The sequence below is a fragment of the Electrophorus electricus genome, chromosome 14, assembly GCF_041902795.1.
Source record: "Electrophorus electricus isolate QZ-2024a chromosome 14, ASM4190279v1, whole genome shotgun sequence".
In the NCBI taxonomy this organism is placed as follows: domain Eukaryota; kingdom Metazoa; phylum Chordata; class Actinopteri; order Gymnotiformes; family Gymnotidae; genus Electrophorus; species Electrophorus electricus.
In genome coordinates this window covers 19,017,503-19,040,097 of record NC_137510.1, presented here as the reverse complement: position 1 = coordinate 19,040,097, position 22,595 = coordinate 19,017,503, and the positions used below count along the sequence as shown (strand labels likewise).

General features: G+C 40.3%; 1 long non-coding RNA gene across 1 annotated transcript; it reads right to left on the bottom strand.

The window, feature by feature from the left end:
* On the bottom strand, positions 1 to 19,553 carry LOC118242172 (uncharacterized). Its single transcript, XR_004776617.2, has 3 exons — positions 19,355 to 19,553; positions 7,753 to 7,807; positions 1 to 471 (listed from the first exon to the last, which is right to left on the bottom strand). It is a non-coding gene; the product is annotated as an uncharacterized LOC118242172 (long non-coding RNA).
* Between the last annotated feature and the right edge of the window lie 3,042 nt (positions 19,554 to 22,595).

Here is a 22,595-nt window from a genome sequence, read left to right as displayed (position 1 = left end):
TATTGTCTTTTTTTATTTTGAAGACTCTATTGTATAGTTTTTTTTTCTCTAAAATATATACTATTAAAATATACATAGGCATAGGATTCTTTTTTAATCTGAACACATACTACCAAGTATGAAGCTATATACAAATATAAACTAAATCCAAAATCTGTATGTGACCTCACAGTGAAGCCTTACAGTGTCTTAGTTCTTTATCATGATATCTTCTTGTGACATCTTACTGCTCCGCTTAGTAGTCTGGGTGTGGTAGTTAAGAAACATTGCCCTTGTAGGCCTCATTCCTGGACCATCAGCAGTGTGAGTGGCTGTGTGTTTTCTGGCGCTGTGTGTGGAAGGGTGTGACCCTGGTGTTGTGAAGAAGCCGTGCCCTCTTACTGTGGCGGCCTGATTCACAACACCAGCTGACTCGCCCCACCCGACAGCTCCACCACTTATTGTTTTCCTGAAATACCAGCAGATGCTCACCTGCAGAACACATCCAAAACAGAGCATATTTAGCATTATCAGGTAGCACTTTACTGGCACAGCATGAATAAATCCTGTTGGAACAGACACTGTTAGTAACATTCATTAATTTGCACTGATTTGAAACTCACTGTACCCCTCTTATGCTACATATTTGTACATGACTAGTGTGGCTGGATGTTTCCCACACAGTTTTTTTTTTGGGGGGGGGGTGGGGGGGGGGGGACGACTCATTTGGCAAGTCATTATCACAGTGTTGAACAACAGAAATGACATTGCTTTCAGACAAGGCTGGACAACTGGGGTGATAGAAGTATACCTGAGCTGTTCCTGCTATCGGGGTCTTTATAACACAGAAAAAACAGCTCTGCATGGCAGAGTGCACACAGTTAAGCACCAAGCCCATCCCTCCATTACTGGAATGGACCCAAACAGGCTGAATCACAGTTGGACAGTAATACAAACACACCATTTTTCACCCCTGCCTGTGTCATTAATAATGGCTGTTTTGTTTCTTGATTCACCATAATGTTTCAGAGACATGTGATTCTTAGATATACAGATGATTTACCCCTAACTGTAACCCTTGTCAAGTAAGTTACGTGTGATTAATCTTTGTGAGAAATGTCATTGCAGGGGTTCTCTGAACTATTTCCCCACGTCCATCACTGTCTGTGCAGCCTGTTGCTTGCAGCTCTGCCTATGCAAAGCCTCAGCCATAGTGTGGGTGCCTCTAGCCCTTGATTTTTCGCTAAATGATTTCAGCACGTTCAACAAATAAGTCTGGGCTTTGCAGCAGAAAACACCCATTTCCTGTTACTCATTTATTCTAATTAGCCATTTGTCGGCCTCTTCTGACACAGGAGGTCAATCCCTGTTAATTCCTGCACAGATTATCATTATGTCAGAGCAGGGTATATACATCATATATACTGATATACATGCAATACATTTTCCCTAATCCTATTTCATCAGTTGGTCTGCCCTTTCTGTTCAATCTAATTGTGACAAAGCTCACATGAGGGCTTTTGTGCTCAGAACATCTTTATGGTTTCAATTAAAGGGCGTGAGAGGTCAGTGTAGGATCTTGGGCATCTGCCAATGTCCTTCAAACAAACAATGTCACCACATTATGCTACAGCTATGAACAAAAATGCACAGGCACTCATGCCAGGGTTTTACATGGAGGCATGCCAAACCACTAAATCAGTAACAGAGGGGTCCTGTTTGTGTTGTGTGTGTTTGTGAGTGTGTTAGTGTAAGTGTATTTGCATCTCTGTGTCAAAGAGAGACACATATGACACACCTGTTTTGGTAGATAGAAATGAGTTGGAGCAGCGTAATTGCCTTGGTTGATGTACTTTGACTTTAATTTTCAAAATTTCTTGAGGCCACACAGGCACAGTGAATAGCTATTATTAGGCCCTCCAGCCTCTTAAACTGTACACCAGGCATCTTAACACGGTGCTCTGGTGAGCCTCTTCATCTCTCTAATATGGACTTTCTGCAGCTCAGCCCATGTCTGGGCCAGGCAGCTCCCTGCTGAAACACCAGCTGCTCCTCTGACAGTTTGATAGATCACCAATGTCTCATTTATCTCACTGTACATGTCCTCACTTCTAGACACTTCCCCAATGCCAAAAGTCATACAGACATCTGGGATGAAATAGCAACCTGTTATTGGTAGTTATAATCCTTCAGACACATGAGTACTGCAGAGTCACTACACATGCCAATATTTTGTCATAGGCAGAAAGGCATGGAGAATATATACTTGAAATGTCTTAAATACTGAAATAGCATAAACATTTCTGGAACATTGTGCACCTGAGATGTTGGCTTGAGGATGTCATGTGTACTGATACAATATAGAGAAAATATTTTTCTATAGTTTTTATGTATGTATGTATGTTTGAGTATTCACCAACTATTCATTAATGGCATACTCAGATAATGAAGACATTATAATGGGTTCTGATGCTTGCACTTCTCCTTCTTCTTTTACCTTTGGAAATAATGACTTGATTGGGGATGCCTCAGAAAGTCATGTAGAAGAAGCCAGCTGTGCTTGGCCTGCTTGTTAAGGTACAGCCCAAATGCTTAGGACTTTGGAAATTGGGTAGAGCTTTAGTGTGCGTGCGTACGTGTGTTTGTGTGTGAGAGGTGGGGGCAGGAGTAAGAGCTGTGGGGCTCAGGGCTTTGTGCTGAGCCCACAGAGCTCAGGCCCTGGTCGGTATGTCCTGGGTGCTCAGATAGACGCACTCAGGGCAGCAAGCAGGAGAGGCCCCACCCACAGTCTGGCACGTGGCATAGCACGTAAAAGTCAGCCATGCTGTCCCAGTGGGAAAATCGAATATTTACGTCAGTCATAGTAATTAATCATATAGTAATGGCCAGAGATAGAAAGAAAGATAGAAAGATAGAAAGAAAGAGAAGTGTTTCTGCAGACTGTGAAACGGGTCAGCATTTTGCACTGGAAAGCTAATGTCTGTTTAACCTCATGGAAAATATGAAGCAAAATGCCAACTACGAATTCAGGTATTCAGCTATAAATATCTTATAAACCCCCCAATTATGGTAAACTTCCCTTTTTGTGTGTAAGTGCATGCAGGTTTGTATGTGTATGCATATGTCTGTGTAAATGCATCTGTGCTTTGCACGTGTGAGTTTGTGTGTGTGTGTGTGTGTGTGTGTGTGTGTGTGTGTGTGTGTGTGTGTGAGAAAGAGATTGAGTTTGACGGTCATTTGGAAGGAGAACGGCTCAGAAGCAGAGCTGAGTCTCTTATCAAGCATACTGCAGCTGCCTGAGACGAATTAAAGTGATAGAAAAAAAGACAAAAAAATAAAAGCGAAAACTTTCAATCATTCTCCACCTCACACACCTGCCTGTTCTGATACTTCAGGTGCAGAAATCATTGACAAATGTTCCCTATAGATGGCATTTAAAAATTCCCTTTTAACAATCAGGTTTCGATATAGTTTATTTTACTCTATTGAATTTTTTTCTTGCAAATAGATAATGCCTATTGCAATAAATAAAAGCTGAAATAAGTATTGTGATTACATCTCATATACAAGATATACAAATATTCATAGGAATTCCTAGAATTTTCTATACTAGCAATGCTAGCACTGGGAAATGATTCAGCATGTTAAAGAGTGTAAGAGAATCGCCTCCCGCCTGCTCTTATCCATTCTGATGGTCTACAGGGCTAAAAAGACAAAACCATAAAAAAAAAAAAAAAAAAACTATATTAGCATAACTTTGAACAGCCAATCATTACTGCTTAAATTTAGAAAAATGATTAAAGTTCATTTTAGATTTGAAGATTGAGGAATTTATTTAAGCAATAAACACATCTTGAAATAAAATATGGAGTCTACACAGACAACGCACTGCACCAGGTGGAAAACGCAGTGATTGGAACGGGGGTGTTATTTCTTGTATCTATAAGGATTCTTCTATATCACAGCAGAAGGCCGTTTGCTCATTAAGGACCAGAGAAGCCTTGTGACGAGCTACTGGTCTGAATCAGTCTGCATGCATTAACCAGCTCCTCTGTGAGCAGACACAAACAGAACACACACACACACACGTCTGTCTACCGGCCCTGTGGTCTCTAGGCTGTCAGTGAACACATAGCTGACAGTTATGGTCCCTCCTGAGTGCCTGCTATAGAGTATGATTGTACCACATCCTCTCTGTGCATCATGACACAAAAATGTCTCTCTCTCTTTCTCTCTCCTTTATTTCATAAGTTTCCCTAGTAATTGCGAGACCCGAATCAATTGTCTTCCTTGCTAGGCTTTCTCTCTCTGCCATAACTGTGTCAGTCTTCATGGCCTCCAGGAACAAAATGGCTGCATTTCCTTCCTAGTTCATGCCGTAATTCTCAGTAGAAACATCGATGAGTATAAAATATCTTAAGAATCCCCATATTAACATCTGTGAGGAAAAAATTTCCCTAGGATGAGTAGCTGAATATGATTCATGCGTATGGTTATATTTGGGCTGTGTCTCTTCCGAGCAAAGAGCGGCTTACGCTAGGCCAGGCTGGGCTGCTGTCTCTCAGTCATTGTGCATTTGTGTTTTTGGCAGGCGTGGCACTGCAGCAGAAGACAAGAGACAGAGGCACAGAGAGGGAGAGTGAGAGAGAAAGAGAGAACATGAGAGAGAGAGACACACCTGCCCTCTGTTTCGAGCTCAGACCATTTGGCTCTGTTGGCTCTGTGGAGCAAAGACACACGTATATAAGATGAACGAGAGTTTTAGTATGTGGCGAACTGCACTGGTGATACTCAGGGCACCGAAAGATGGAGCAAGAGATGGGATAGAAGAACAGAAGGAATAATGGAAAGGGAAAGATGATAGAAAGAAGACGAAAAGACGAGGGACAGGGGAACATTGTTTAAGCCAGTGACCTCCTCACAGCAACATGTCCCCCAAACCCCCCATATAAATATTGTCCTTCAAAACAGAAGTGCTAGTCAAAAATAAAGAAACTAAAATAAAAAAAAATTCTACATTCTTGCATGGAACTTATTTCATTTTATGCAGATAGGCTGATGGATCCGACACTTCCCATACAGTGAATCTTGAGCTTTATGCCAAACGTAGGAAGCTGTATGACTGACAAGGGCCCCAGGTATGCGCTAGTCATTTAGCACAAGCGCTGCATCTAGCATATTGATCCAGGGGTAAAATGCAGTTCAAATGCTCCACTGTGGGTCTTGCTGAAGCCAGCAGACACAGCTAGAAGAGCCAGTCGCGGTGCATTTGTAAGTCCATTAAAACTTTGCTTTTCTTAATTAGCTATACCGAGATTATAAGCTCCCCTGTGGTCTCAGCAAAATGCAAGTCATTCTGCAGTCCCAACGCCCTCCAACCCCATCATCATCACCGGGGGAAAAAACCCACTCCATCTGATCCTACTGTCCTAAGACGCATATTAAATGATAACATCTGTAATAAGTTAAAGCTCCATACTGACTGACAGTTGGGTGAAGACGCAGAAGGCAGGGGAAAGAGGCTAATGGCAAGAGTCCTTTTACATCAACCAAACATGAACACAACACCGCACACCATTAACTCAAATATAATGATTAGCAATTATGGCAAGCAATGGTGTGCTAAATATTTCAGAAATGATGTTATATCTGCAGTGTGCCTTTGTCAAGTGAGGGAAATATCATTCTGACATTTATATGTCAGTTAAAGTATTTGAAAATATTTTTGAAATGGCAGTGATTTTAACTGAATATTAAAGTTTTTTTTCATTTAAATTGACCAAAATATATTTGCAAGTACATTTAGTTAACAATTCATAGGTTTAGCTGATAGTTTGTGCCACATTCATCAACTTTTTATAGCCACATCTTAAAACTTTATTCAAAAGTAGAACTGACATTAAAAGGAAATGTCACGACAGTTATTTATGTACCAAAGGGTGCTCATTTAAGTCAATATGTCACCGCTTTTAACTGATAAATTTGGGATGATTTCATTTGTGGTTAGAATAATAATTTAAGCAAATGAAACTATTGAAGCAAGTAAATTAATAAGCATAGATATTCATTTTGTAAAATTATTGAATCTGCAGCATGGACATTGATAACCTTTTTTTTTTTTTCCTGAATAGAACATAAGGCTATTCATGAATACACAAAAGACTGCAATAAAAAGCGTTTCAGTGATTATTTGCCACTTAGCATTTCCTAAAGAAGCAAATTTCAATTGACTGCTTTCACTATATCTCACCTGACATTGTGTAATGCCTAAACATGGAGTGAATGGAATGAAAAGGGGAAAAACCGCTGCAACAGATGTCTCAACAACTGAAGTAAGTGATGGCATGCCTTGCAGATACTGAAGAGGAAAAGCCCCTTTACTCAGTAAAAGAAGACTGATTTAGCGTTGACTAAAGGGCTCATGGTGCATTTGATTGATTTAAGTGTGAACACAATACAAGCAGAGAGCCGGAGAGCGAGTGAATGAATTAAAGAAGGAAAGAAAGGCAGCACGCTGTTTATGCTGAACTGCCTGAAAAGAGCTGTTAGCATGCCAGGGCTGCGCTCGCACACCATTTGCTCTCTCCCTACCCCTCTCTCTCCCCCTACCCCTCTCTCTCCCTCCTTACCCCTTTCTCCCCCTACCTCTCTCTCTCTCTCTCTCTCCCTTACACACACACACACACACACTTTGTCACAATGGACACGTGGCCACTATTGTACCTACTAAAATACACAAAGCAAAGGAAGCAGTCTTCTATAGAGATTGCAACAGATTGTTAGAGTGTGTTGCAAAAGCAGATCACAGATTGACAGTTAATTGAAAACAAATAAAAAGGTAAATAAATAAATGGGAAAATCATCAAATATTTCATAATTTCATTACATTTTTAAAGCATTAAATAACATACATGTTGTATTGTGTTGTGTAAGATGTTGTGTAACATACATACTTTGTGTTTAGTCTGCATGTTAGTAATATTTTAGTTACATAAATTATAACTATAATTATATATAAATTATAATTATATTACAGACATTTCAGGGGTTATCTTTTAGGCTACTACATATTTGCTCTTGTAACTAAAATATTACTAACAGGCAGACTAAACACAAGGATTATATATGGGTTATGCAATTTACTAGGCTGTAATTTAGAGTTTAAATGGAATTAACAGAATTAATGGATTGAATTCCATTAATTCTGTTAATTCCATTTAAACTATAAATTACAGCCTAGTAATTTGTATAATCCATATATAATTTACATTTAAATGCCAATTCCATTAATTCTGTTAATTCCATTTAAACTCCAAATTACAGCCTAGTAATATATATATATATATATATATATATATATATATATATATATATATATATATATATATATATATATATATATATATATATATACACACACACACACACACACACACACACACATACATATACACACACACACACCCCATTATTTTTGACTCTCTACACCTTAAAGTACGATAGTGAAGTTAATCCCACTCTAATAAGAACAGTTTACTTTCCATGCCTTTAATTTTATTCCAATTAAGCAGGGTTTTGTGATGCTACAAATGTATATTGTGTAGCAAGAAATCTTTTTCCTTAACTTTTTTATTGCTTAGAATAACTCATTAAATATCCCACAATAAACTGTGATTACACTGAAGTTTTGTTAAGTAATGAATAATGGTGGTGAAGGTAAATCTAATAATGTGAGGGAGGTTTAAGAAAGCGTGTTACGTGTTGCAACTTTACCATGCAGATGTAGATGAGACGCTTCAGACGACTTCCCACACCTATTGTCCCCCTGCTGTGGTTAAGACAAAAAAAATGTGAATTAGCCTCTAGGCTTTTAAGGCAAAAATGAAAGAAACATAACAATTTGATGAGCATCCCAGTGTCTCTCATATCACTCTGTGTTGTAATAGTAAAGAGAAAATGAACTGATGTGTAACTTACATTCTGCTCTGTTTTGTTGTAATATTGCAAGGTTATCAGCACTGAGCAGTTTCATATCTTCTGTTTTTTTTATACTGGTTTGTGATAACAGCCGCTCAAATTCAGCTGACAAAAAAAATTGAAACAAGGAACTTTATGTACAAAACACAAATGCTTGTACACACATGCAGAGACATGCGCACACACACAAGCTCACTACACTCAGAACTCAATGACCAAATGATCTATGAAAGACTTGCGGGATAAACAGAGAACAAGAAGAAAAGAAAAAAATGAAGGGAGGGAGGAAAGAGATGAAGGGATGATGAATAAGAGGAGACAGCGAGGAAACACGGCGCCACTCGGCCGTCCGGGTGGGGTTCTAGTCTTCTCAGCATGAAGATAGGTGGCCAGCAAACAAGACTCTTTCACACAGATAATAGTGTCATTAATCAGCCAGTCAGTGCCTGGGATCATTATCAGATGTAAGCCATATGATTATGCTCATTGATTGGGCTGAAATATTCACCTGCTGTTCTGATCTCGCCATTTCAGCCTTGTTCCAACCCGATTGTTTATTAATTGACTAATATATTTGAGGATGAGAGCTGACAAATTAAAGCCTAGAATAATTCTCCCTTCAGTAAGACTACTAGTTCAGAAAGAACAAGGGCATGGATTCTTTAAGATAGATAAAGATGCCCATTCCCAGCAAAACACTTTTGATTTGTCCTCAGATGATAAAGTGGGCAAACAGTAATGACAAATTACAAACAGCCAAGAGCAATGAGAGATGTGAAAGAGGTGTTCCCATCCATGCCTCAGTACACTTCCTTGGAAGACATTGCATCTACAAGTGTGTGGATATCTAAAGGTGTGTATATGTGTGTGTATATTATATATATATATATATATATATATATATATATATATATATATATACACACACACACACACACACACACACACACACACACACACACACACACACACACACACACACACACACACAAGTAGATGTCCTATCCTGAAGTTTTGCTCAGTGCTGAGCAGCATTACTGTGTATACGATGGCATGGAGTGAAAGAATGCCTAGAGCACCCTCATTAAGCAAAGAGTGAACAAGCAAAATACACAGCGTAAGTTCATACACTTAGCAACACAGTTTTCTCAAAATTGGCATGTAAAACAACATTGCTAGTGATTAACATTTATGTGATGTAATAGTTTTATTTATTTCAAGATGATGTAGAGATTGGTTTTGTAATGTGTGGGGCAATAATGAGTATATGTCAGTCTTCATCTGATAAGGTGTAACCACATGGGAATGTAAAATAAAAAGCTTGCCTTTCTGACTATAATAGGTTCAGGGCAAAAACACCCATTTTTTGAAAGATGTTACACTACAGCTAGTTGAGTCTCCAACAGTCCATAATGTATTGTTTTATAAAATAATGAAAAAAACATTTATTTTTAAATATTAACTGTATATAAATTGAAGGAATGTGTGTATTTTTAAAATGAAACCTACAAAAATATTCTGTTAGTCAGAAGAACAGAAACACATCCTGCCAACTGGACTAAGATAAAAGCATATCAGTCCATAACCTCTCAAAATTAGGATGGTAAATTGGGTCAGTCAAAAAGGAAACATTAATTTTACAGAATTATTGTAAAGCCTTGGGGCATAGACCAAATGATTGCCGGCTGTTCCAAAAATCACACAGAAATATAGCTCATCATACAGACTAGGCCAAATGTTCTCTCATAAACATATAGACACAAACATACACATTCACATGCACATGCACTCAGGTGTATGTGCAAACACACACACACACACACACACACACACACACACACACACACACACACACACACACACAGGGTACAGGGGCCCTGAATTTGGTGTTTTTTCGAACCAATTATTTTTAATCCATTAATTGATACACATATTTGTAACTGTTGATAGGTCAGATTAATTTTAACGATCTGTATATGCTCTGCTTCTGATTATTAGTAGCATGCTATGCAATGGGAAAAGAGCTAGCTGTCAAGGTCAGAAAGAACGAGAGTTAACATTTTATATATATATATAAATTCACCATCACAATCTGAGGAGTCAAGGTCTGTTAACCAACTCATAACAGTAACGGTGACTGCGGCTGGCACAGAGCTGGCGTATAAAATGCGACTGGCATGACTATGACGATGGTTGTGGCAACCAGGCCTGTATCTGCGACATCTCCTGTTGTGGCAGCAGAGGACAGCGTTGCCTCGGTGCCACCACCTGTTGAGCAGAACAGTGCATAAGTGAACCTTATGCCCACACCTAGACCGATAGCCAACTAAGATAGTCAACAGCGTTCATGCTTACTGTGCCAAAACTGGCCAAAATCTTGTCAGAATAGAGATGCTGACTTTTCAGCCTCTGAGCATCAGTAAGCGTGAAATGCAATTTTTTTCCTTAAAATTTTATTCAGTCACAAATTAAGCAATGGCAAATGTCAGCTCAGTTACCCTCCCTCTCAAGGGAGTATTTTTTTGTTTTGTATGCAAGATATATGGGGAAACAACTGAATGTTCAAACCCATTTTTTTCAAGGTTACAGTGACCTGAAGCATGCAAATGTATGCATATCTGAGCAAGAAGGCTATGAAATCCACAGGAAAGCTATGCTTGTTTACATGAACCAGAGTGCCAATCGCAGAACTATTGATACCTAATTCAAAAACAAATTGAGGATGAATGCGTATTGGGCTAAGGTTTTGCAGAGCGTTGCTGCAGTAATTAGGCGATCTGCATTAGTGATGAAGATCGTGGCCTACCTTTGAGAGGTCACACACAGACATTTGGGCAGCGTGATAACATAAATTACATGAGTTAATTAGACAGACGTATTAGCCAGTCCAATCCTTTTTTGAAAACACATATAGAAAAATACAGAAAAGCTGGAAAAGTAACAATCGCTTACACCTGGAAAGGTGTGTGAATTTCTACATCTAATGGGGAACAAAAGTGTGCTAATCGTTCTCTCTGCTTCACTTTGTTTTGAACCCTTACAACGGTTTGGATAATTTGTCTATATTAGTCCGGAGCAAACTTGATTGTATTGTGTTGCAATGTGTTGTATAATTCTGATTTTACTACACCTTTTTTACTACACCTGTGGGGCCCATGACCAGTCATAGTTCCTGGGCTCAGGGGGAGTAAATCAACTCTGTGCACACACACACACACACACACACACACACACACACACACACACACACACACACACACACACACACACACACACACACACAAAGAGAAGAGCAAAGAAGCTGCATAAGATGCTTTGTATTTTTAAGGAGGTAAAATTTGGCTCTGCAAATTCATCCTGTCGCTGTCTCCCCCACCATGGAAACCGCTGCCATTCTGAGAAAGATTTACATTTTTTTTATCTTAAATGTAAATACCTACACTTTCTGCAGAACTTAAATTATAATCCGTTTCAAAGGGAGGGAAATTATAGAGTGTGTGTAAAGCAGCAAACTCAGTTTCAGAGGCAAAATGGCTGCTGTCAGAGCACTCTGTTTAGAAGCATGTCTCTATTAGTTCAGAGGCAAAGAGCTGAATTTGCCTGTCTTTTTTTTTCTCCATTAAAGTGTGCAAAAGGTAGCGATAATAACAGTATATGTGTAAACTGGCTCTATGTATTGAGTCAAGGAGAAGAAACCAAATGTGTGGCAGTAGCAGCAAACATAAAACTGCTGACACTTTGGGACTTAGTTTGTGCCCAGCAGCAGAAAACTCTCCCAATGAGAAGGTAGAGGTGTGAAGTCCATTTACAAGTGCCGCAGGCAGGAAGGCTCCCGTTCTGCCGGAAGGAGGGCCTGAGAAAAGTAGTGCAACAAGCACAGGGTATACTGCTGCAATTGCTTCACATTTGTACAGTGGTGCTGCGTTTTTATGTATGAATAAGTCTTTACGGTGCTGCTGAAATTATACCCTGTGATTGTATTGTGCAGTGGCTAAACAGCATGGGCCTGGCCTGTAAACTCTGAGATGATTCACAGCAGCACAAAGCTCCTGCGTTCCGAGGCATGCCGCAGAACGCAGTATGGGACAGCAAGGAGCTTCCCTTAGGATTATTGATGGAGGTGATGCAGGTTTTACAATAGCTACTTACTAAAATCTTTCCTCAAAATCATTAATACACACAGGGAGAGAGAGAGAGAGAGAGAGAGAGAGAGAGAGAGAGAGAGCGAGAGAGAGAGAGAGAGAGAGCGAGCGAGCGAGAGAGAGCAAGAGAGAGAATCTCAAATGCACTGTGGGCAATTTATGGCAATCATGTATGTCAGTTTTTTCCTAAAGGGGATCACAATTTTTATCCTCCACTCTCTGACAAACATCAATTATTCTCATGCTGTACTAATCCTCTTATAGGAGGGCCATGCAAATGCAAAGCACAAACATCTACAATTGTGAGTTTTTAAATTTTTTTAAATATTATTTCTCATCACAAGGCTCCACTGATATAGTCTCATTCCTGTCTTGAAATCTTCAGGGCACAAAATGGCAGCCAAAGAAGCATATAGACACATTACTAGGACACTGATTAAATGTCAGTTATTCACAGAGCCAGAAGAAGAGCTAACAGAGCTAATGATAAAGTGAAAGAACAGAGCACATGTGAAAGGTTCAGCTAATATCCTTAGATATTGTATCTCATTCATGAAGGTTACTAAAATGGCAAAAACAGTGGTTTTGAGACACACTATCTCTTAAACTGCTACAATGGCTTGATGAGTTGATTAGTTTTTTGAGTTTCTGATTTTATTGTAGGTGTGAATTTTTTTATTGTTCATTCTGATTCCAGCATGGCAATTTCCTGTAAATGGATATAATATATATTTTGAATTTCTTGAGAATTAATGTATAGATTAAATACGTTTAAGAATGTATTTATGTGTAAAGTGATTACTGTAAACAGTCCTGACTGTGTCTTTAAACATCTACATATAAAAAATTTACAATTATTCAAACTCACTAAACAAATCCTTTAGAAATCTAATGCATCCTCTCAATATTGGTCTAGCCTTCAACACTGTGGAACCATGAGTTAGTCATAAAGAATAGACCAAAATTATTTAGTGCTAACAAATGCTGCAAAGGACTATGGGAAATGTAGTCTCACATGTCATGATTCACATCGAACCATATCACAATTACCAAGGCACTTGATATCTGTGAAACCTAATCAATGAAACCAAATTATGCATCTTCGTGCTGAATCCCAAAGTCCTTTTATCTCAGGGTATGTGTCACAATGAATCAGCATTTTCACTGAACTGAATGCCCTTTGTGTGAAGGCTATCTTAAAGAATATGTAGCCTCAGATATTTCAACATGCATGTTTGTTATACACAAAGAAATCTCTGAAATCCTGTGACATATGTTAAACAACATACAGTTTAGAGCATCTTGCGGAGATAGAAGATTACGGCTCACCAGAGCTCCACACAGGAGATGGGAGGAATAATGGCTCATTGGCTCAAGCCTGCTGATGGAAATAAGTAAAAAGCAATGGCGCTTGCACATGTTTTACTTCTTTAACAAATCACTTGATTTAAAAAAAAAAAAAAAAAAATTCTGTCCCTACTACAAAAACAGAGCTCATCCCAGTGATGACCCAGCATTCACTGGACTTTATCAGTGTAGATGCTTCTTTGACATTTAGATAGAAAAGTGTGGATATCATACAACATAAAGTGCCTCAGAGGGGAGAACAATGAGAGACAGATTGAGGAGAGAGCAGTGGGCTAGGCCTAGAGACTTCTCACAGTACCGGAGTCCAGAGGAATGTGGGCTTTGCTGTGTACATTTTATACATGGACCCATTGACAATTCATGTGTAATTAGAATCATACATAGAAAGAAATTCAACAATTTAATTCAAACATGAACCCATGAGGTATAGTATTTTTCATTATAGAATATTTCAAAATGTGTAGTTACACAATAGTCATAATTTATTATATGTTACAGAATAAATAAAATACTCTGAGGCATTTGTACAGACTATCATTCTTGAATAGCTATAATCAAAGCAAGTTTAAACAACTAATTCTGCAAAGCTACAAAAATAATCAGATCAATTCCTAAAATATTATGTGCAACATGCAAGCATGACATTACTTAACAATACATCAGAGATGAAGTCATGTTAATATTAGAAATAAACTAAAAATGAACGTGATCATTAAAATTCACCCAAAGCAGAGAGCCAAAAAATGGATAAAGGGCTTACCTTTCCTTAGCATTAGCATATAGGAGCCCTGCATACACACTCCCACAAACCCTCTCACACATGCACAAGCAGCCAGACAAGAGAGCCCATCATTGTTCTCAGCTAACTCCTCCCACACAAAGCTCACCCAGTACGTGTGGAGATATGCAGGAGCAACAGAGAGTGCGCATGCATGCACACGCACACACACACACACACACACACACACACACACACACACACACACACACACACACACTTAAATGTGTACATGACAACATGCAAGCCTTACACAAAGAATCCCAATGAAAATCCAGTGCAATCATATGATGTGCGCAAGTGCCTGAGCATGTATATGTGTTTGTATGTGTGTGAGAGAGATAATTTGTAAATGGCCAGAAGGCTGGTAGAAACAGGAAATGAACAGAGGAAACCCTATAAGCCGTCACCCTGATAGTCATTAAACATAAGTGGATATAGAACACATCTGTTTTACGAGACCCTTGGGGGGGCTTTGACGCCCAACCCCCGAACCACAAATTCCCTCTCCACCCCCCAATTCTCACACACACACCATTTGCATTATTAATAACTCTTAATGGTGCCATTATATAGAATAGAGGCTTTACTGTTTTAACATTGATAAAAGTCCCTATTCATGAGATAGTGAAAGAGAGAGACCCCTATTTCTGATCATTTATGTTATTTCTTTTTAATTTTCTATTGTATCTTATGCATATCCACTTAAGAAATTATGTCTAATTTATGACTAAAATTGCGTATAACCGCCATCTGAAACAAGAGTTTTATTTTACCCGAAGGTAGTCATCCCTGGTCATGACATTTTGCCAAAATGCAATGAAGCCTTTTGGAAACTGGACAGACATTAAGCTGTAAAGACACAATGATGCTGAGAAATGCGTTACACAGAACGTACAAGACTGTACTGTCCTTGTCCTTGCGACACATTTCGTGACACAGCCTAAGTTGCTTCCACACAGCAGAGAGGTAGGAAGAGCGAAAAGGCAGAGAGAAGGGGGCAGGGCTTAGACACAGAAATGAGTGGCTAATTCTAGCACACAAACCCAATGGATGAGAGAAACAGGCGAGGAACAGGCAGGGTGGGTGAAAAGAGGGAGAGATCTAGAAGAAGAGGTAGGTAGAGGGGGACGCACGTGGTCTTATCTCCTTAATGACTAATCAGCACGGCTATTCTGCATTTGAATTTCAAAATCTTTTGTTTCATAAATTCATTATTATCTCACTGAATAGAATATGGCAATATGCTCTTGTATCCAAAAAGAATAACAATTATAGTAAATTATTAGTAAAAAACAAGTGCAACTATGACATAAGAAAAGATTCTTTTTTACTGACTTTTACTGACTTTTGAATTTCAGTGACTGATGTCTGTATTGTTTGCTTAATTCATGCTATTATGGAAATACCTTTGCTATCATATTCCAATATAGTGAACGATTACACTTTTTAATATAGTGCAACCATGTTTTAGAAGGATTAACTTTCAAGTGCATTTGATCATAGCTATAAAGAAAAGCTATGAATTATTATTACATTATTACAATAAAGTCTTAAACTGTTTTATATAACACTTATTTATGTTTAGTCCACTTTAAGTAAAATGGAATTTATGTGTAAGTAGAATTCTGAAGCATATATGCATTATATTTTATATTTATTAAACTGGAAAAAAAATCTGCAAGAAAATATTGTTTGAACGCAAAAACTCTTTTTAGTATGTACATGATGAAAGACACACATGCACAATCACTGGTGTTCATGCACGCACAGTGCATGTGCATTTTACATGTACACAGTTTGCACAAATAGAAAACAAATAACTTTAATTGTGTTCGTTATAAAAACCAATTAATTTGCCTCTAACTGCCTTTGTTAATAGTGCTGGCCTGGAGAACAAAGGGGGAGAAGCCCTTCACATACTGTGGCTCATTTTGCCTCCACACTCCACACATACCTCGATGTAGAGAGCACCCCAACCCCCCATTCTCTGGATCTCCCTGTCACTCACTCAGGCTATGGACAGAACCACAGGGTTCATGCACCACAGCCATTTTGCATTCGGAGCAACACGAAGGAGAGGCCTCTGTGCCCTCTGCATCTTCTTACTCTAAATTTCCCATACAACAATGTAACAGATGGATTATGGAGCAAGTGAAAGCTTTTAAAAAATATTTTATGCAGTGTTATTTTCTGTTAGTTAGAAACACCTAGTTCGCTGATCATGTTTTATATATATATATATATATATATATATATATATATATATATATATATATATATATACATACACACGCACACACACACACACACACACACACACACGCAAATCAATTATTATTATTAATTATAATTCAATTTATAGGACCCCCCCCCCCCCTCTTATGTTCCACATATATTATTGGTGTAGATTAAATGCTTCTGTGGCTAGATTAGTTTTTGATTTCATTCATCAATAATATTATAAATATGAGAATCAATTTGATTCTGGGTAAATATGCAAGCCCTTTGGCACTGTGTAAATGTGCTGTGTTTTTAATATAGCTCACATGCCAGCTAGACTAACTGGTTCTTGCCAGTCGTTATACCAGTCAAACGGAGCTTTACTGCTTCTGCACTTCATGGCACATAACAGGTTTAAGCACTGCCCGTCAGTATGGCTGTATAGAGCACCACACCCAGAACCACTGAATGCAAATGGTACCAAACATAGGCTGAAATGTTGCTCAGTGAATGCAATGAGACACTCACTGTATGCACACATGTATGTGTGATCAGAGATAGAAAGATAAGATCACACTTACTGGCTGAGAGCGACAGGTTCCCATATAGAATTAAAAGCTCCCAAAATGCCATTAAATGCCAGTCTTGAATGCTGTCTGAGAGTCATTTGTAATTGGCCCACTGTGTATCATGTCCGAATAAAATACAGTGTATAATTTTTTTAATTAAATGTTTTTGACAGTGGTGATGAATGTGCACATATACGTTATATATGCTTCGCTGCCCATTGTACTGGCTGTTCTATTCATTTAAGTGCGCCTAGAAGCATCGACCCATTTTCCCAAAAACTGACATTTGGATCTGGTGTCTTACAGTAACACAGACAGATGTGATTTTAAAATGCAGCAGGGTTTTTTTTTTTTTAGGTATTTTCACCCATATTTGTTCACTATGAAAAAATAAATAAATTTGGTCACTGGAATATATCCCCACTTAGACTGATTTAGATTGGTCACTGGAATATAACCCCACTCTGACTGATTTTGATTGGTCAATGAAATATATCCCCACTCAGATTGATTTTGATTGGTCACTGCAATATATCCCCACTCAGATTAATTTTGATTGGTCACTGCAATATAGCCCCACTCAGACTGATTTTAATTTGGGCATTGAGCTTTAACTATGTATTGGATTACATACTAGTCTAATGAAGTACTAGCATTACATACTAGTCTAATGTTTATAGAATGCAATAGCTGTCTGGAGTAATAGTGTTGTGTATCTATGTTGTACTGTGGTTGTGTAGTGTTGTACTAGTGGTGCGGTATGCCAAAGAGGAGTGCAGTACTGCAGCATGGTAGAGTTTAGTAGTGTAGTCTAACCGTGTGTTGTACTGTGGTGGACATTTTGACAGAGGGTAATACGATAGCAGTTTCCTCCAGCGCAGGAAGGGCAGGAGTAAAGACTCGAACTCACGCTCATGCATGCATACATGCGTACACTCGCATAAATTAACGTGTGCATTCTGAACAAACACATTATCATGCATGAAGGTAAAGGCTTCTTGCCGTCACATTCTATGGGAAAAATCCTGCCTGTGAGGTGGAATCAGACTCACCCAGGAAGAGAGCACAGAGGAAACTGCTTCTCTGACCGCAGCTCTCTAGAGTTACCCTAGAGTACGAACACCTGACTAGACGTCAGCCCTACCACACCCATCACATCAAGCCCTCGTAGTACTAGTCACCAGACACCACAACAGTTGAACAGGAAAGGGCAATTCAAAAGGAACTTATTTCCTATCTAACATCATTGACCCTCCAAGGTATTATTCATAATATGGCTGATGAACACTGCATAGCAGTAGGGTCTGTCACATGTCTTCCATCTGTGTGTTGTGCCCAGAATCAATCAGATTGGTCTCCTATTCAATGCACAGAGAAATCGCATTGGATCTAGACCTTAATGCGGAATTCAAAATGGCCGGAATCGGGACTATACCACACCTAATCCCAAATCTCCAGAGTGTGAAACATTCCACTCTCTGGTTTGGAAGTGAGAGTTAGCCTTCATCTGTTAAAATTAAGATTATCCCTATTTGGTTTACAACAACCACAGTCCTTTCTACAGATAAAGCTGCTTACTATCTCGTACAAACTATGCTCTGCTTTACTAACAGCTTCTGGGGCCCTCTACTTTGTAAGTCCTTCTTCGTTTGTCAATCAAACTGTGAACAAAAACCTCTTCGAAACTCTGATCAGTGTCATCCCTGCATCCATGTCTCAGTCTGAGAGTCCTGAGAATGTATGTGAGAGTGTGTGTGTGTATGCGTACGTGCTATTGAGCAGCTGATTCCAAGTGTGCATCGATCACATTTGCAGTGTGAATGGGGATCAAACGCTCAGGTTCACAGTGGAGACTGGACTCAGGGGTGACGCTTTGTCTCCAGGCTTGGCCAGGGATTGCAGGACAGTATATGAAATTGATTGCATGCAGCAAAAGGCTTGCAACGCCTGAGTTTTTTTCCCTTTTCATATGGCAGAGGGCTGCTTGCTGTTCGCTATGAGGAATCTATAAGCAATTTCCAAACTCTCTTCTCCACAGCCAGGCGTTACTACTGTTAAGGTGCTCTTAGCTCTTTACAGTGCTTGACAGCTTGGTAAAATACTATGACACACCACTTAGCAGGGCATGCAAGATGAAAGCTCAGGAGCGCCATGTATGACTGTGAAAGCCAACTCTTGCATACACAGTACTGAAGTGTGCAGAGAGTTTCCTAGCAGAAAAGGCCCGAGGGACATCAGGCGTGGGAAAATACATAGATACATATGCAAAAGGAACGAGTGCATGTGTGTATGTATGCGTGCATGCTCCCAGCACTTACCCTCAGATGCCCTGATGGTCTCAGTAGACAGTGGTGCTGATTGTCCTACTGCTCCCACTAGCTTTTTCTTTCTGATTGCATCTCTCTGTCTCTCTCTCCCTTTCTCCCTCTCTCTTTCTGTCTGTCTCCCCTTCTCACTCTCTATCTCTCTCCTCTCACACACTCACACTCTTCAGGAGCATCAGATCAGTAGCCTCACCCTGGCACAGAGAGTGGCGAGGCACATGGGAGGGGTGTTTTGTAATCTGCCAGGTCGTACCACCCACGGGAGCAAGCCGAAGAGAGGGGGGAGGGGGAGGGAGGAACTGTAATGCTCTCCACCTATACCTTCAATGTTACCCTCCGTCTGCTGCCAAGTGGTCTCTTCCACTTCCTGCGCCCTGATTGGAGCTCCCACTTTGCCTTCATTAAAATTCAAGGAAGGAGAGGAAAAAAAGAGAGGGGGATGCCTTCATGCTGGAGATTGATTCAGCCAACATTATTTGCCTAAGATGTAAGGATTAGTATTAGTCATTGGGGTTTGCTAGAATGAGCACACTGCCATCATGTTACTGTACATATAACGTGCGTTGTCTGTGCTCTGTGAGCTTGCGTGTGAGTGTGTGTGTGTGTGTGCCTGTCTGTATGTGTGTGGGCTGGGATAGTTGGCGAGCATTGTAGTACAGACACTCACAGACATTTCAAAGAGAGCAAAGATCCTATTTATCATGCTAACATTAACCTTCTCTAAGCAATGTGCTAATTATTTATATTGTAGCAATTTGTAATAAATGGATTGAGTTGCACTTCTGTGAAGGAGAATGCCCACAGAGCAGCCACACTGCCGATGACAAAGCTTTTTGTGTTTTTACATACACAAAATGCCTTGCATTTACATAAACACAATAGTTGTTGTTGTTGTTTTTTTATCCCACAATGGCCCTACATTCACTATGGCACTGACATTGCCAGAATCATTGAATGAACCATGCAGGTCCGATCTGCAGACATCATTTTCTGATTAGGAATATTTCAAGAAATAATCAGAGATGACCTTAATAATAAAATATTATTATATTAAACCTTAAACAACCCGGGTAAATGCAACCAATCAAACACAATGCAATGCTTGGCACATATGCTTTGCTTTTATTTAGGTATGTGGAAATCCATAGCTAATGGCGTTTGCAGTCTCCATCACCCATCAGCCATTGGGGGCAGTCACAAGATCAATAAGAGAAATGTGTTAACGTCGTATGGGCTGAGAAAAACACGACAGCTAGCACTGCAAAAAGCTGCTTCTTCATATGGAAAGTGCACATCATTTAAACGCTGCAGATGAGGATGAGGTGGCTTAAATTTCACAGCGCACACAGCTTGAACTGCACTGCAAAAAGCTGATTTCTTCACTGAAATAAAAGCAAGATTGTTGTAGTCATGGGAACACCTAGGGCAGCAAGGTAACAGTGATTTGTATTGAGAGGCCAAAATGTTGTGTGTTCACTTTAACTGACAAGTCCCTAAGGTACAAAAAGGAACATTTGATTGACAGATAGCCAGGATGACCGACTGTGTGTGTGTGTGTGTGTGTGTGTGTGTGTGTATGTGTGTGTGTGATATATTTTCCTCTCTTGTCTTCTCATATCTGCATGGGAAAAGAAAACAAAGCACTTTGGTAGTGTAGTGTCTGTGTGGGGCACACATATGGAGTCTGTCTCTAACTGTCAACTCACATGTAGATTTTTATGCCCAGTATGTGAGTGACTGAACTGTATGGTAAAGTACATACGGGCAAGCTGTTGTGGGTTTGGACATGTGAGGATGTCTATGTTAATGTAACCTCCAGTAAATGGCTGTGTGGGGAGGATGGCAATGTTCCCTGCCCCCAACAAAGCACCTGAATCTGCACGCATGACTGCTGTCCTCACTGCAGACATGCAGTGTGCGTGGGAGGGTGGGTGTGGCTTTCTCTGTCTACCTCCACGCAGGCTTTTCCTGAAGCTGCGGGTAAAGGAGAAGCGGGGGCAGCGTTCGAGGCTTTCTCTCGTAGCAGCACGCGTGCGCGTGCTTCTGTAGCCATGCTCATCCATGCCTCCCTGACGACGGTAAAGGGTTCTTCCTCAGGCCATTCCCCTGCGGCACACGGGTCTGGAGAAGAGAGCAGACGGCTGCACTCGTGCCAAAGCTGCAGGCTGGCAGCGGCACCGCCCTATAGGCACCGCCGGTGTGCCTCCACTGCCTCCACTGCCTCGCCACAGCGGGGATCTGATTAGCTACTGCTGCCAGAGTTGGACCAAGAGATGGAGGGGGAGAAGAAAATGATGGGGGGTGGGAGGTGGGGTGTGGGTGTGGAGGAAATTGGCCATACATGCTTTCCTCTGGGACAGCCCCCATTGATTTTACCATATGATGAGACAAAGGTGAAGATTGAGAGGTGGATGAGTGGGGGCTTGATGGGTGTTGGGGGGCGGGGGGTTGCAGGTATATTTGGCTCCCGTATAGCACCACTGATTGGATATCATCATGTCATGGTATTTGAGTTTGACAGAGTGACAAAGATAAAATAAAGGAGAGATTGAGAGAGAGAGAGAGAGAGAGAGAGAGAGAGAGAGAGAGAGAGAGGGAGAAAGAGAGTAAGAGAGAGAGAGAGAGAGAGAGAGAGAGAGAGTGAGAGAGAGAGAGAGAGAGAGAGTAAGTGAGAGAGAGAGAGAGAGAGAGAGAGAGAGAGGGAGAAAGAGAGTAAGTGAGAGAGAGAGAGAGAGAGAGAGAGAGAGAGGGAGAAAGAGAGTAAGTGAGAGAGAGAGAGAGAGAGAGAGAGAGAGAGAGAGAGAGAGAGAGAGAGAGAGAGAGAGGTGCCGTGGGAGGGGGAAGGGGAAATTAAACCATATACATTTCTTGCAGAGCATGAAGAAGCTCCATTGATTGTGGCTTGTCACTAGACCATGTTGGTCCCCATTGGCTGTGTCTGAATAGATGGTGTCTGAGAATGCGCGAGTCTGCATTATGACACCATGTGCATGTATAGTGTGCTCATGTGCATCTGAGAGTCACTCTGTCACTCTGTGTGTGTGTGTGTGTGTGGGGGGGTGTGTGCATGTGTGTATGTTGATGTGTGTTTGGAGGCTGGGTGAGCTACCCCACAGTCCATAGAGCAGCTCCGATTCTAATGGACTCCATCTGTCTGCTCCCATCACCCACAGAGAAGGAAGAGATGCTGCTAATGTTTATGCTCACACGGCACGAGGGACGGCCACCCCCCGGA